The sequence below is a fragment of the Ictidomys tridecemlineatus genome, chromosome 10, assembly GCF_052094955.1.
Source record: "Ictidomys tridecemlineatus isolate mIctTri1 chromosome 10, mIctTri1.hap1, whole genome shotgun sequence".
Lineage (NCBI taxonomy): Eukaryota > Metazoa > Chordata > Mammalia > Rodentia > Sciuridae > Ictidomys > Ictidomys tridecemlineatus.
In genome coordinates, this window is record NC_135486.1 from 18,369,285 (window position 1) to 18,382,113 (window position 12,829).

Sequence of the window (12,829 nt, forward strand, 5' to 3'; positions counted from 1 at the left end):
AGTATAGAGTCTAAGATTTTCATTAGTAATGAGAAAGCACCCAGTAATGCAGAGGCTTAAGCCAATAAAGATATATTTCTCACAGATGAGCTAGGCAGTCAGCTGCCTTCGTGGGCACTCAGAGAAGTGGTGAGTTGCATGTTGTCTCCCAAAGCATCTTTGTAGAGGTGACATGAACCAATGTTTCTCACATTTTACTGCCTTGGCCTTGCCTTACAACATGGTTCAGGGACTATAATCCTCTATGAAGAAAAGAGTAATATTTGTGAATAGCTACCTATAGCTCAGATGCTGTATATTTCTTTGCCTTTAGGATCTATAATTACACTTCTATGTGAATTTGAGAGATATCTAAAACAGGACTGCACTTTTTTCACATACATTTGAACACATTATTTTGTCTCAATGAATGGTGTTGATTGCCTAATTGCTTAAGCTGAAAACCTAGGAAACCATTTTCAATATTGTCATCAGAGTGATCTATCTAAAATTAACTTCCTTGTACAAAGTCCTTTAGTAGACACACATTGCAAATAAAATGGAATTACAATTAATTAGTGTGACTCATGGGCTTTCATTATCTTGCTTTAGTTATCTTAGAAAACTTATGATTCATCTCTACACAACATGTAACTAATGCTGTTACCAAGTTAAATTCTGGATTCTCCTATTCCTGAAAGTTTCTAATCTCTCTCACTTTTTGGCCTTTCAGTGTTAAAGTTGGAATAACTTTCTCGGATCTGCCTTGAGCTAATTCCTGCTGATCTCTTCTCTGGTAAACTTCTGATGCCAGAACCTCCCACCTCATCTAGTGCCTCACAAAACACTCCACTCACTCCTTCCCTCAAATCCCATTCACTTATATGTTAATTAATTTATTCCAAATACTTACTTAATACCCACTAGAAAAGATCCTCCTCAGAAAAATTGGCAGAGCTACTTAAGGATAGGAGTAGAGAAGACAATAAACAATTAAATACATAAACAACATACTTACAAGCCATGGAACATGTTTTAAGGAACTAAGAAAAAAAAGGTGATAAAGAACATCTGGCAAATGTTGGGTAATCAAGAAAGAGCTCCTCCACCAAAGGACTGAGAAAATTCCTCAGAAAATTGAAGGACAACGGACTGCCTCAGTGTGAGCTGCAAAGGTCAAGTGTGAAGTAGGGAACATGCAACCCTAAAAACATTAGCAGCACAATTTGGCCCAAATGTCTTGTTCACACTAAACGTTAACGTGGTTCTCATTACGGTGTATGTTCTGTTAAACATAATTTTTTTCTTTTAAAATATGCTGCTTCCCTGAGGAGATAGCAACTAAACTAATGGATTAAAATTAGAAAAAGCAATGTAGGAACCAGTTTATTGAAGATAAAAGAAGGAATGAAGCAAAGTGGAACAGGCAATAAAGGGAATAAATAAAAGGTGAAGGAGTCTTTAGGTGACAAAGGTTTGCTATGGATTCTTCAATGGTTATCAGTATGTGGGAAGAGAATAAAGAGTCAGTTGTTGAAAAGACTTAGAGTTATTTTTAAAATAAAAACGTCACCTGAATCTGATAAACATCACCTGAACTTTTGTGAAAACTGAAGGTATACGGGTTCTTGGTAAGTGAAGTATTTATGACCGATATTTTCAAGAGCTGAATGATACATTTTTTTGAATTTAGTGATATTCAAATGGACTTCCTGGCATCATACCTAGTGCACATTTCATAAAATGTGATTGAGTTATTTTGTTTAAGGGAATTTATACAGTTATATAGGTTTATTTATTTATTGCTTTTAATTTATAGGTATTACGGCGTCACTATGGCCTGTATAAAAAATTCTGTGGGGAAAATGTCCTTATTTTAGCAGGCATGATCTTTTTATATATTGTTTAGTTTATTTTAGATCTTTATATATTGTTTGTTTAATTTATTCATTTCTTTAAAAAATATTTTTTTAGTTGTAGCTGAACATATACCGTTATTTATTTATTTATTTATTTATTTATTTATTTATTTATTTATTTATTATGTGGGGCTGGAGGTCCAACCCAGAGCCTCACATGTGCTAGGTAAGCGCTCTACCATTGAACCACAACCCCATCCCCGATTTATTTATTTTTTCATTTCTCTGCTTTCAGAAATTGATCATTAGCCTTTGCTGTTAGCTTCTATGAAGCTGATCTCTTTTGGTAAAAATTATTTGAACTCACTATTTGGCAAGCCAGGTAATGTATTTTTTTTTCTTCCAAAAGACTATTTCAAAAGCTAACAGATCCAATTCAATTCTTGCACACATAATTGGAATTGCATGCCTTTTCAGCATAAGAATTATCTTACCCATCATGGGCTTTATTTCTTAATTAAAGGAAAAACTTAACACATTTCAAGCAATTATCATGTTTCTTATTATTTGTTTAAAGAACAAGTTATTTAAGAATCTAATTTATTGAGAGAGACACTTCTGTTGTATATTTGTGTGAATGTGCTTAGAGAATAAATCTACTAAAAACAACTCTCCTGTTCATTCTCTTACTTTCTATGAAATAAATACTCTGGTAATTTGGCTCTACCAATTTGAAAATTTTCATAATTTGCTACACTGAAGATTATCCATATATGTGAACAAATGTGATTTTTATAATAATATTTTATAATTTCTGTAAACATGAAAATGTACATTCATTTGCTAAGTGTGGGACATCTGAACATAATTTCACCTGTGATTCAAGAACCTACCACCACCCTGACATTTGCATATTTTTTCTTCTAAACATTTATTCATGTCTTTAGAAATAAGCGTAGAGCTAATATAGATTAAACAATTGCATTCTGCTTTTACATTTAATAGTTTCTCACATAATCACTGATTATTTAATTCCTTTGCACACCGTTTTAATGGCTGCACCATATTTCACTTTTAGAGTTTTTCCATGACTTATTACAGTGCTTTTCTAGGATATCTCATTTTCTTTTATAAATAGTCCTAATACAATAGCTTTATAGATATGGCTGTTAGCCTCAACTGTTAAATAAGACTTCTTCCTGTTTTCAAAAACCAAAATCAAACTCATACTAGCTAAAATGAAAACAAAGTAAAACATCTGTTGCAAGGTCATGTGATGATTCACTGGGTCCTAGAATCCACACCATTGTCCAAAATGCAGGGGACAGGAAGACTCCAGAACGTGGAACTCATGACTCCAAATGAACAAATTAGCAAAAGGAACTTGATCTATCTAGGTTATTATGATGATGATGATGATTTTTTTACTGCATGGGTTTGCGTGTTACTTCCATCTTTCCTTTCCTTCCTTTGTTTCTCTTGGGTACTTGAAATACAGATGCTGCAGCTACTGTTCTCTCAATATATTTAATCATTGACGAGAAGCTCACCTTATTCTATCTCCAGACACAAAAATCTCAGGAAGATGCTCTTTGGCTCTACTGGAATTTATTAGATGTGTGTGTGTGTGTGTGTGTGTGTGTGTGTGTGTGTGTGTGTGTGTAGTATTCTCAGAACAGTTCAGAAAATATAATATTCTGTATTTTTTGTGATACCAAAATTTTATGATGTAGAAATGTTGGGTAGGTGCATTTCATGATGTTGGATGGGTAGATTTTTAAATGAGTGTGATTGTAACAAATGCAGTTGTGCTTCATAATCAAAACAATGGTGTCAACAGCTGACATTTACTGTATTGATACTGTGTGCCAGGCACCACTGCGTGTGTTCTAATATCTCTCTGTGTCTTTGTAACCATCCCATGAGGTAGTACTCCTCTATTTTATCACAGTTCTGACATCCAGCAAGCTATGAAAACTGAAAGCTGTTCATTTGATGACTAAATTTTTTTGGTAGCAAAAATCTAAGTTGAATTTATTTGAGGTTAATCATAGTCTATAACCAAACCCACTCAGCATAATATTTGTGATGTTTAGCTGAAAAAAATGTGGTATTACTGCAACTGTGATGTAATATATGGGATATTAAATGATTTATTTACTATAATACAGCTTAAGCTGAGAAATATATCTTGCCCCAAAGGTTTTAGAAAAGAGATTGTACAACTGTTTTTAGTTCTCATTTTATAAATAAAGACCTCAGTATCAAAGTGCTGAGGAAAAGTAACTCAGGAACTAAGGCTACAGAGGGTCAGGAAAGCTAGTACTGAAACCCAGTCTTAGAAAACTAATTGTGGGTTGAGGATACAGCCCAGTTGGTAGAGGGTTTGCCTTGTATGTCCAAGGCTCTGGGTTCAATCCCCAGCACCCACCATAAATAAACAAACAAACAAATAAATAAATAAATAAAAAGCTAATCATCATCTAGGTGATGAGACTTCAAAATTGAGTAATCTATTTCATTTAAAAATATTATATGAATAGACATTAATGAATCATTGCTGTAGAAATGGTATAATTAAGGGAAAACTGTTTTTATCTGGGTACTTTTAAAAAGAGCACTAACTCAACTTTTGTTACTGAACTAGTTGTGTGACCTTAGGCAAGTCTCTTAAATTATCTCAGTCCTAAATTTTTGTTCATATGATGAGGATCATTATACCTGCCTTTAAAAAAATATTATAAAGCTAAAATGCAATAATAGTGTAGGAAGTACTTTGAAACTAATTAGTGCTGTACTTATATAAGATGTTATTATAACATTTTCATAATACAAAGAGATATTTTTACTCTTTCAAAATGAAAAAGAACATTAGAAACATATCAAACTTAAAATACTCAAGAGAAGCATTTCCCCAAATCTGTTTTACAGAACACTAATTCTCCAGGAGAAAGAATGTTGTGGACTAGTACAGTTAGGAAAGATGTATGTTTCTCCCTCTTGGAAATTCTCAAATCTCATGCAGACACTAAAAACTTATTGTCTTTCCTAAAGAGTACTTTTAAAATTATATTTAACCCAGGATTTCCCAAATTTGTGAAAACACCTTCCCTACCTTTCAGTAAGACCATTGAAAATCTTGTGGAACCATTTTGCTGAACACAACTTAGAAAATTTCCACAAAATAATAAATAGTTATAGACATAAAAATTCATATTGGTGCTAAGTTATTTTATCTATACATGGAGAATTCTTTATTAAACCAACCAATTTTATTTTATTTCCTTGTGTCAAAACTGTGTTCATGAAATATTTGGTTTATGACCAAAATTTCTCCTATAAAGATTATATCCTGATGGTATAATAATAGATTAGATTTCATTAACATTTTTATAGTATACCACACAAAGATACATACACATACAAACACATCAACTTTTATGGTTAAAAAAAAATCAGTCCATAGTTATTTGGTGTATTGTCCTAGGAATGACAGTAGGATGCTTAATTTTTATTGTACAATTGATTGGGCCACAATATTCTCAGATATTTGGTCAAATGTTCTTTGGATATTTCTTTCAAAGTGTTGCCAGATGTGATAAACGTGTGTGTTAGTCCACTGAATAAAGCAGATTACCCTCTCTGATATTGGTGGGCCTTATCACTTGAAGTCTTGAATAGAACAAGAGGCTCAGAGGGAACTCCACTGTCCTAACTGTATTTGAGTTATTGGGTATTGGTTTTCTTCTGCCTTCAGACTCTAATAACATCGTCTCTTCCTGGGCCTCAGGCCTTGTGGCCTTTGGACTGGAGTTTCATCATTGACTCTCCTGGATCTGCATCTTGTCACCTGCCGATCTTGGCACTTGTTAATATCCATAATTATGTGAGGCACCTTGTCATCTGTATGTCTCTCTTATCTTTCGGTCTAGCTTTTGTCTGCCTATCCCTGTCACTGTCTCTGTCTGTCCCTCTCTGTATGTACACAGCCCATTGGTTCTGTTTTTCTGGGGACTCCTAACGAGTAGAGATCAGATTTGGGCAACGAGAGTAGTTCTGGAGAAGCAGGATTTTAAGGATAATTTTCCTGAATTAGTTTCAAGGTTTCTGGAATTGGCTCCCTAGAGTGATTAGATTTAAGACACTAACAACTCTATGTCAGGTAGTGGGAAGCACTGATAGTCCATGGGGCATGCTGTGGAAATGAAGCTTACCAACTGGAGAACAAAAGAGGCTTTTCACTCAGATGTGGCCGCCATCACTAGCTATGACCCCTGACTCAAAGTAGGCCATGGTGTGGGGAGACTATACTGAGAAAAGTCAAAAGCTACAGATGTGTTCTTATTGGAGATGGTTGGCCTGAGGAAGCTGAGCACAGCTAACTACATTCCAGGTGTCCTATGTGACCGATTTGGGGAACATAATTGACTTTCTCTGGTTGATCATCAGTTTAAAGTGGGGGCAAAAATTAGGGAAGCTGATCGTCCTTAACCAAGTCCTTACCATTCTGGGCCCACGGATGCAAATGTTGTGGCTCACCTTTCTGGACTGGTTGCTACGCAGGTTTGGGGTTACAGGTCTCTTCGTCCTATCTTGTCTGTTCATTTGTATGTGCAGGCAATCAGTGTGCTGTTATGATAATATCATAGCAAAATAACAACAAAAGTAAAAGGGCATATCATTTACATCAGTCAGGGGGAAAGACTCCTGGCACACACAGTGGTGATAGGCTCTCCATCAAAATTATTCCCTCGATCACGCAGGTACTGAGTGATCTGGTCAAATGTATGAGAACGGTGGGGAGTGAGGGAAAAGGTCTGGAAATTTTACACTATGGATTTAAGAAAGAAATCAAAAGCAGACACAGCTTTCCTTTCCTAAAGAGCTGCCTGTTCTTTTCCAGTGCACACTGTTAGAATGTACTAACTTCACTTATGGCAGTGTCAGCAAGTTCCACATCGACTCTCCAATTTAGCAGATTTTGCTGGCTGACTTTAGCCAGTTTACCCCGGCAGTTGGTCTACTAATTCACATTAGCCTCTGCGGAAGAGAAAATTGCACATAAGTAGAAGAGTGATGTACTTGAGTGATAAATGTTCACATGCAAAATCCCTCGAATCAGGAATATGCAAAGGTGAAGAGCAGAGACAGACACTGGTTACTCATTTTTTTCCTCTTTGATTTATGATTTGCATCATTAACTTTCCAAATATTAATGGACTCTTTTTGTTCTTGCTCAAATATATACCTACCATATATTATCTAGCAAGAACTAGATAGGACTCTATGAAAAAAACACATATGTTATTGTGAAACAGAGTGTTTATTTTACAAAAATCGTCAAGAGAAAAATTATTTTTCTCTGTTAGCAATAAGATTGCTTCATTCAAGTAAAAGTGTTGAGTACTTTTTAGGTTTTACAAGAAGTGACTGATAAAATTATGTTTGGAATATGTGTGTTCCAAATAAAATAATTAGCTATTGTCTTTGTCTTTCATTTATGTACTTGTATTGAACAAAAGATCATTTATGTTTTCAGCTACTCTGACAAGTCTTTCCAAGTTCCACTTCTATATTAGACCATTGCAACTCCTTGCTTCACAAACTGAAGTGCCCTTAGCAGACAAGAGTGCATTCCTGTCCTCAGGCACCCATTTGGGGCCACACTAAGGGACTTTTAGAATTTTTAAAGGATTCTTTGAGGGTTCATCATGGTTAGGTGATAAATATGATCTACAATCTATTTCTTAAAGGTCAATTTGTTTGTTTTCACAGGACTGATTGAAGATCTCTGACCAGCAATCTCAGGGAAACAACTATAAAAGGTTTTCCAGAGAAGAAAGAGTCCTAATAATGCAGTTACTTTCACTACATATGATATATACGTATGTTTCATATGCAAAACTAAGTTACTCGCTCAAAGTTTTCTCTATCTCTAAAATTTAATTTTCACTACTGCAATCCTATTTCCTGTCTGACTCAAGTCTCTGATCTACTAGGGAAACAAGTGTTCAGTAAATAATAAAGGAAAATTATTTAGCTTTGCTTTATGTTATGGTTTGAAGATGAGGTGCCCTTCAAAAACGCCTGTTAATGCAGGAACATGCAGAGGTAAAATGATTATATTATGGAAGCTGTAATCTAATCAGCCCGTCCTGGTTTGAATGGACTGAGTGGGTGGTAAATGAGGTGGGTCACTAGGGTGTGTCCTGGCAGGGTGCATTTTCCAGGTAACCCCTTCCCCTTTCCTTCTTTCTCTACTTCCAGACCCCTCCCAGAGCTGAGCCGCTTTCCTCAGCTAAGTCCTTCCCATGATGTGCTGCTTCACCCCCAGCCCAGAACAATGGAGTTGGCTGTCTGTGGGCTGAGACCTCTGAAACCCTGAGTCCCAATTAAACTTACCTCCTTTAAGCTGTGCTTGTTGGGTATTTTGGTCAGAGCAAGGAAAAAGCTGAGTAAAACACTTTATATTGTTGTTTGAGATGGTTCCACTTTAGAAAAATATCTGTTCAATAAGCTGACATCTGACTCTATTACTAAACTCATAGCTGAACCTTTATTACTCAGATGTATAGCTATTTCATTTCCCATTATCTTTGGGCATGCAATCTTATTTTTAATGCGAAGACAATAATGAGTTTGCCTCGGTGTTCAAAAACTATGATTAATGCATTGATCTTAGAAAGTCAAGTATGTCCATTTATTTAGGCAAGCTCCCACTATTATTTTTTGTTTATTATAAATTGGCTTAAGAAGATAACTAACAAGTTTTTAAAGTCTCAATTGACTGGAGAAAAATGTGGAAGTGACAGAATATGAATAATTAGTCATAAAATGGCTAATGGTGCTGAGTAATGGCCAGATGCAACAACCTTTCCCCCTTTGCCTGTTGATACTGGAAAAAAGTTGCCTGGCAAATCCTCTGCAAACCTACTTACCAGATATGTTGGCATCATACTTGCAAATGACTATTTGCTTTTTTTTTCTTTTTACAAATAATCACATTTAATGATCAGATGAAGATTAATAGTCAAATATTATTATCCAGACTTTCATCCAGCTCTTAATAAAGAATAAAGATTGTGACCTGTGTATAATGAATCCCTTCAAAGCTCCCTTCAGAGGCGAGCACCCTTCCTGGCTTAGGGATCTTGTTTTTAAACCTGAAACAGATTTTGCTGTAGCTTCATTGTAAAAGACCATTCAGTTGTCTCTGTTTAGCCAGATGCTAATTAAAAAAAAACAACCCTCACTTTAATTTGCATTTCTTAGATTCAACATGATATTAAACACCTGTTATGTTTTAGACATAAGGAGTCCCCCCAAAACTTATATGTGAGACAATGCAAGAAGGCTTAGAGGTAAAATGATTATGAGAGCCTTAACCTAATCAATGTATTAATTCCCTGACAGGGATTGAGTGAGTGGTAAGTAAAGGAAGGGTGTGGTTGGAGGAGGTAGGTCACTGGGAATGTGCCTTCAGGGTACCTATTTTGTATCTGGTGAGTGGGAGTCTCTTTTTCTCTCTCTCTCTCTCTCTGTTTCCTGATCATGTTCTGAGCCACTTCCCTCTACCACACTCATCTGCCATGATGTTCTGCCTTACTTCAGCTCCAAGGAATAGAGCCAGCTGCTATGGATTGACCCCTGAAACCATAACCATGAGCCCCAAATAAAATTCTTTTCTTCTAATTGTTCTTTTCAGATCTTTGGTCACAGCAGCAAAAAAATCTGTCTAAAACAAACACCTTCTTAACATTTCTTTTTAATATTTGTAACAACTTTTTGCATTTTTCTTGTTTACTTGTCTTTTTTGAAAATCTGTTTTTTATTGATCTATCAGTTTTGCCAATATTATTTAAAACTAGAAAAATTACATCTTTTGATATTGATTATAGTTTTACTTTATGGAAACATTTATTATTCCTTTCTTCTATGATAATGTAGTTATTGGGAACATAAGCCAGGTAGACACATACATGACAGTATTGTCCCAGCTCTACCAGCTGAATTCTGTGTGACCTGGACAAGCTGATCAACCTCTTAGAGTTTCATTTTCCCCTATAGAAGAATAGTTTCCATCTGATAATGGGATGGGATGAGGTAATAATGAGGTAATAATGTCTGCAATATGCACAGGATCTATACCATTTTCTTAAAGTACATTTTATTTTTAACTATGTCACCTAAACATCTGCTTTTAAGGATTTTGTTACTTTTTTGCAGTTTACTATTTAATTAATTGGGATTGATTTTGACATCTGTTATAGCATATAATTAGGTCTCAGCCTCATTTGTTTTTTTCCCTTAGATTTGATTTTATATTGATTGATTGATTGATTGGTTTTATTTTTTAAATACATGACAGCGGAATGCACCACAATTCTTATTACACGTATAGAACAATTTTTATTATATACTTCTGTTTGTATATAAAGTATGTTCACACCAATTCATGTCTTCATACATGTACTTTGGATAATGACATCTATGACATTCCACCATCCTTGCTAACCCCCTACCTTCTTCCTTTCCCTCCCACCTCTCTTCCCTATCTAGAATTCACTATTCCTCCCATGTTCCCTGTCCCTACTCCACTATGAGTCAGCCTCCTTATATCAGAAAAAACATTCGGCATTTGTTTTTTTGGGATTGGCTAACTTCATTTAGCATTATCTTCTCTAATGCCATCCATTTACCTGCAAATGCCATGATTTTATTGCTGAATAAAATTCCATTGTGTATATATTCCACATTTTTTTATCCATTCATTCACTGAAGGGCATCTAGGTTGGCTCCACAGTTTAGCTATTGTGAATTGTGCCACAATAAACATTTATTAGAGTATTATATATAACATATATTATATATAATAACATATATCTATATATAATAACATATCTATATATTAGATATATGGGAGGATATATTAGAGCTAATTTATCTTAGGAAGTATGAAGGAGAAATTCAGTGAAGAGGGATTAGTAGCAAGAGAATAGACAGGAAGCAATTTAGGGTAGGCAAGTATGTGGGATGACAACAGAGTACATAAAACAAACACACATATGTATTTAGAAAAATACAGATGTTAAAACAGAATTTGAAGTGGGAAAGAAAAATGAAATAATAAAAAGGAAAAGAAAAAAAGGGCCTATACAACACCTCTATATTATATTATTCAGATGACTCAGTCCTCAAAGTCCTATTTCATGCGAAGTTCTTGGTTTCACATATGTTGGGGATGTGAGGGCCAGAGGATGGAGGGGTAGAAGAGAAAAAACAAACAAACAAACAAACAAAAACTCAAGAAGGAAGAAGCCGTGGTTATAGCTAGCTTTAGAAATCTGTATCTTTCCTGCTTCTCTTTTCATCTAGTAGGTGGCATCGTCTGTGGTAAGCAGTGTCCCCCTCTGGATGGTGGAGGTAGCCAGGGTGGGAAGACTGGTCCTGGAGCAGGGCACCTGGATGTGGGGAGTGGTACCCACCAGTCCCTGCAGAAAGACTGCACCCTACGAGTCTCTTTTTGAGACCACTCTCTCCTATGACGTGAGTGCCTGGTACTATCTCCTCTCTTGCCTGGAGATTTCCCAGTTCCTGGTCTCTCCCTCTCCCCTAGCAGTTCCCAATTGAGGAAACTCTCACCCTGGGGGCCTCTTGGGCGGCTCCCTGGTCACACTGCACTCTTGTTGAGTAGTTACTGTGTTAGGTTACCGCTGCTGGGGAGGGGGGAAGTTTGGAAACCTGGTACCTGGCCGCTGGAGAGCCCATCTGGGAACTGCCCCCAGGTAAATGGTGAGAATGTTGAGTCAAGACTGCGGCCTTCTGCTTTCAGCGCCGGTGTCTGGTGAGGTGGAGGGAGCCAAGTCCTGGCGATCTCTATAGATGTGTTGATAGGTGATTCTGATAAGGTGCTAGCTGAGTCTTGTGTGGACTAGGACTTCGGGCTTTGGGTCCTGCTCCAATGCAGTGCATCCTACTTGAACGATGAGGCCTGGAGCCCCGCAAGGGGTCACAGCGCCTGTGATTCCTGTGGACAGCAGCTGGATAGGGGTCCTCTGACACTCTCAGAGGTATAGTAGTCCGACTAGGTGAGATGGGGGTCTGGCTGCGCAGGTATGGAGTGGTTCGCTCCCTTCCTGCTGCCCTGTTTTTCTGCTCAGCCTCGTTTGTTACCCCCATATAATATTTAAATCCATTTTTCCAGCCCTAATAAAATAATTTGGACTTTTATCCATTTATTCAATGTCACTATGATAATGCATTAGTATATTAATTATACACATCTCTGAACTGAGTCTATTTTTATGTTTTGATTCTATTCTAATAAACTATTTGTTTTCATACTATTACCAGTTTTCCAAGCATTATAAATTTATTTGTATTTTATTATTTACTTAGGCAAAATTTCCTATTGGTTTTCACTTAAATATTTTCCTGTCAATTTTTAGATATATAAACTACTAAATTGACTAGTAAACATTAGAACTGATTATGTTGTGAAGTCCAGTTAACATTTTGGCATCCAGCTGAAACTGCATTTAGTGTATAAACTATTATTATTTTTACATTTGAAATTAGTAGGATTTATCTCTATCTTTTTAATGTTACATCTCTCAGTGATGTTTTATATTATTCCCTAAAACCTTACATTTTTCTTTTTTGCTTATCTATCCAAAAGTGCTGTCCAATAGAAACATGAGGCTATTCACAAAATATGATCCACATCTTAAAATTCAAATTTTCCAGACAGGTAAAAGTTAACATTGATAATACATATTTGAACCAGCAACATTTTTCATGTGTGATGAATATGGTAACCATTGTGCCAAATACTTCCACTTTGATAACACATATCCAAAGTAATTTTATTCAACATGTAATCAATATAAGACTTACTAATAAGATATTTTGCATTTTGTTGTTGTTGTTGTTGTTGTTCAAGTCCTCAAGCTGCCATGAGTTGTTTGCACTGACTGAGCATTTTGCTCTGG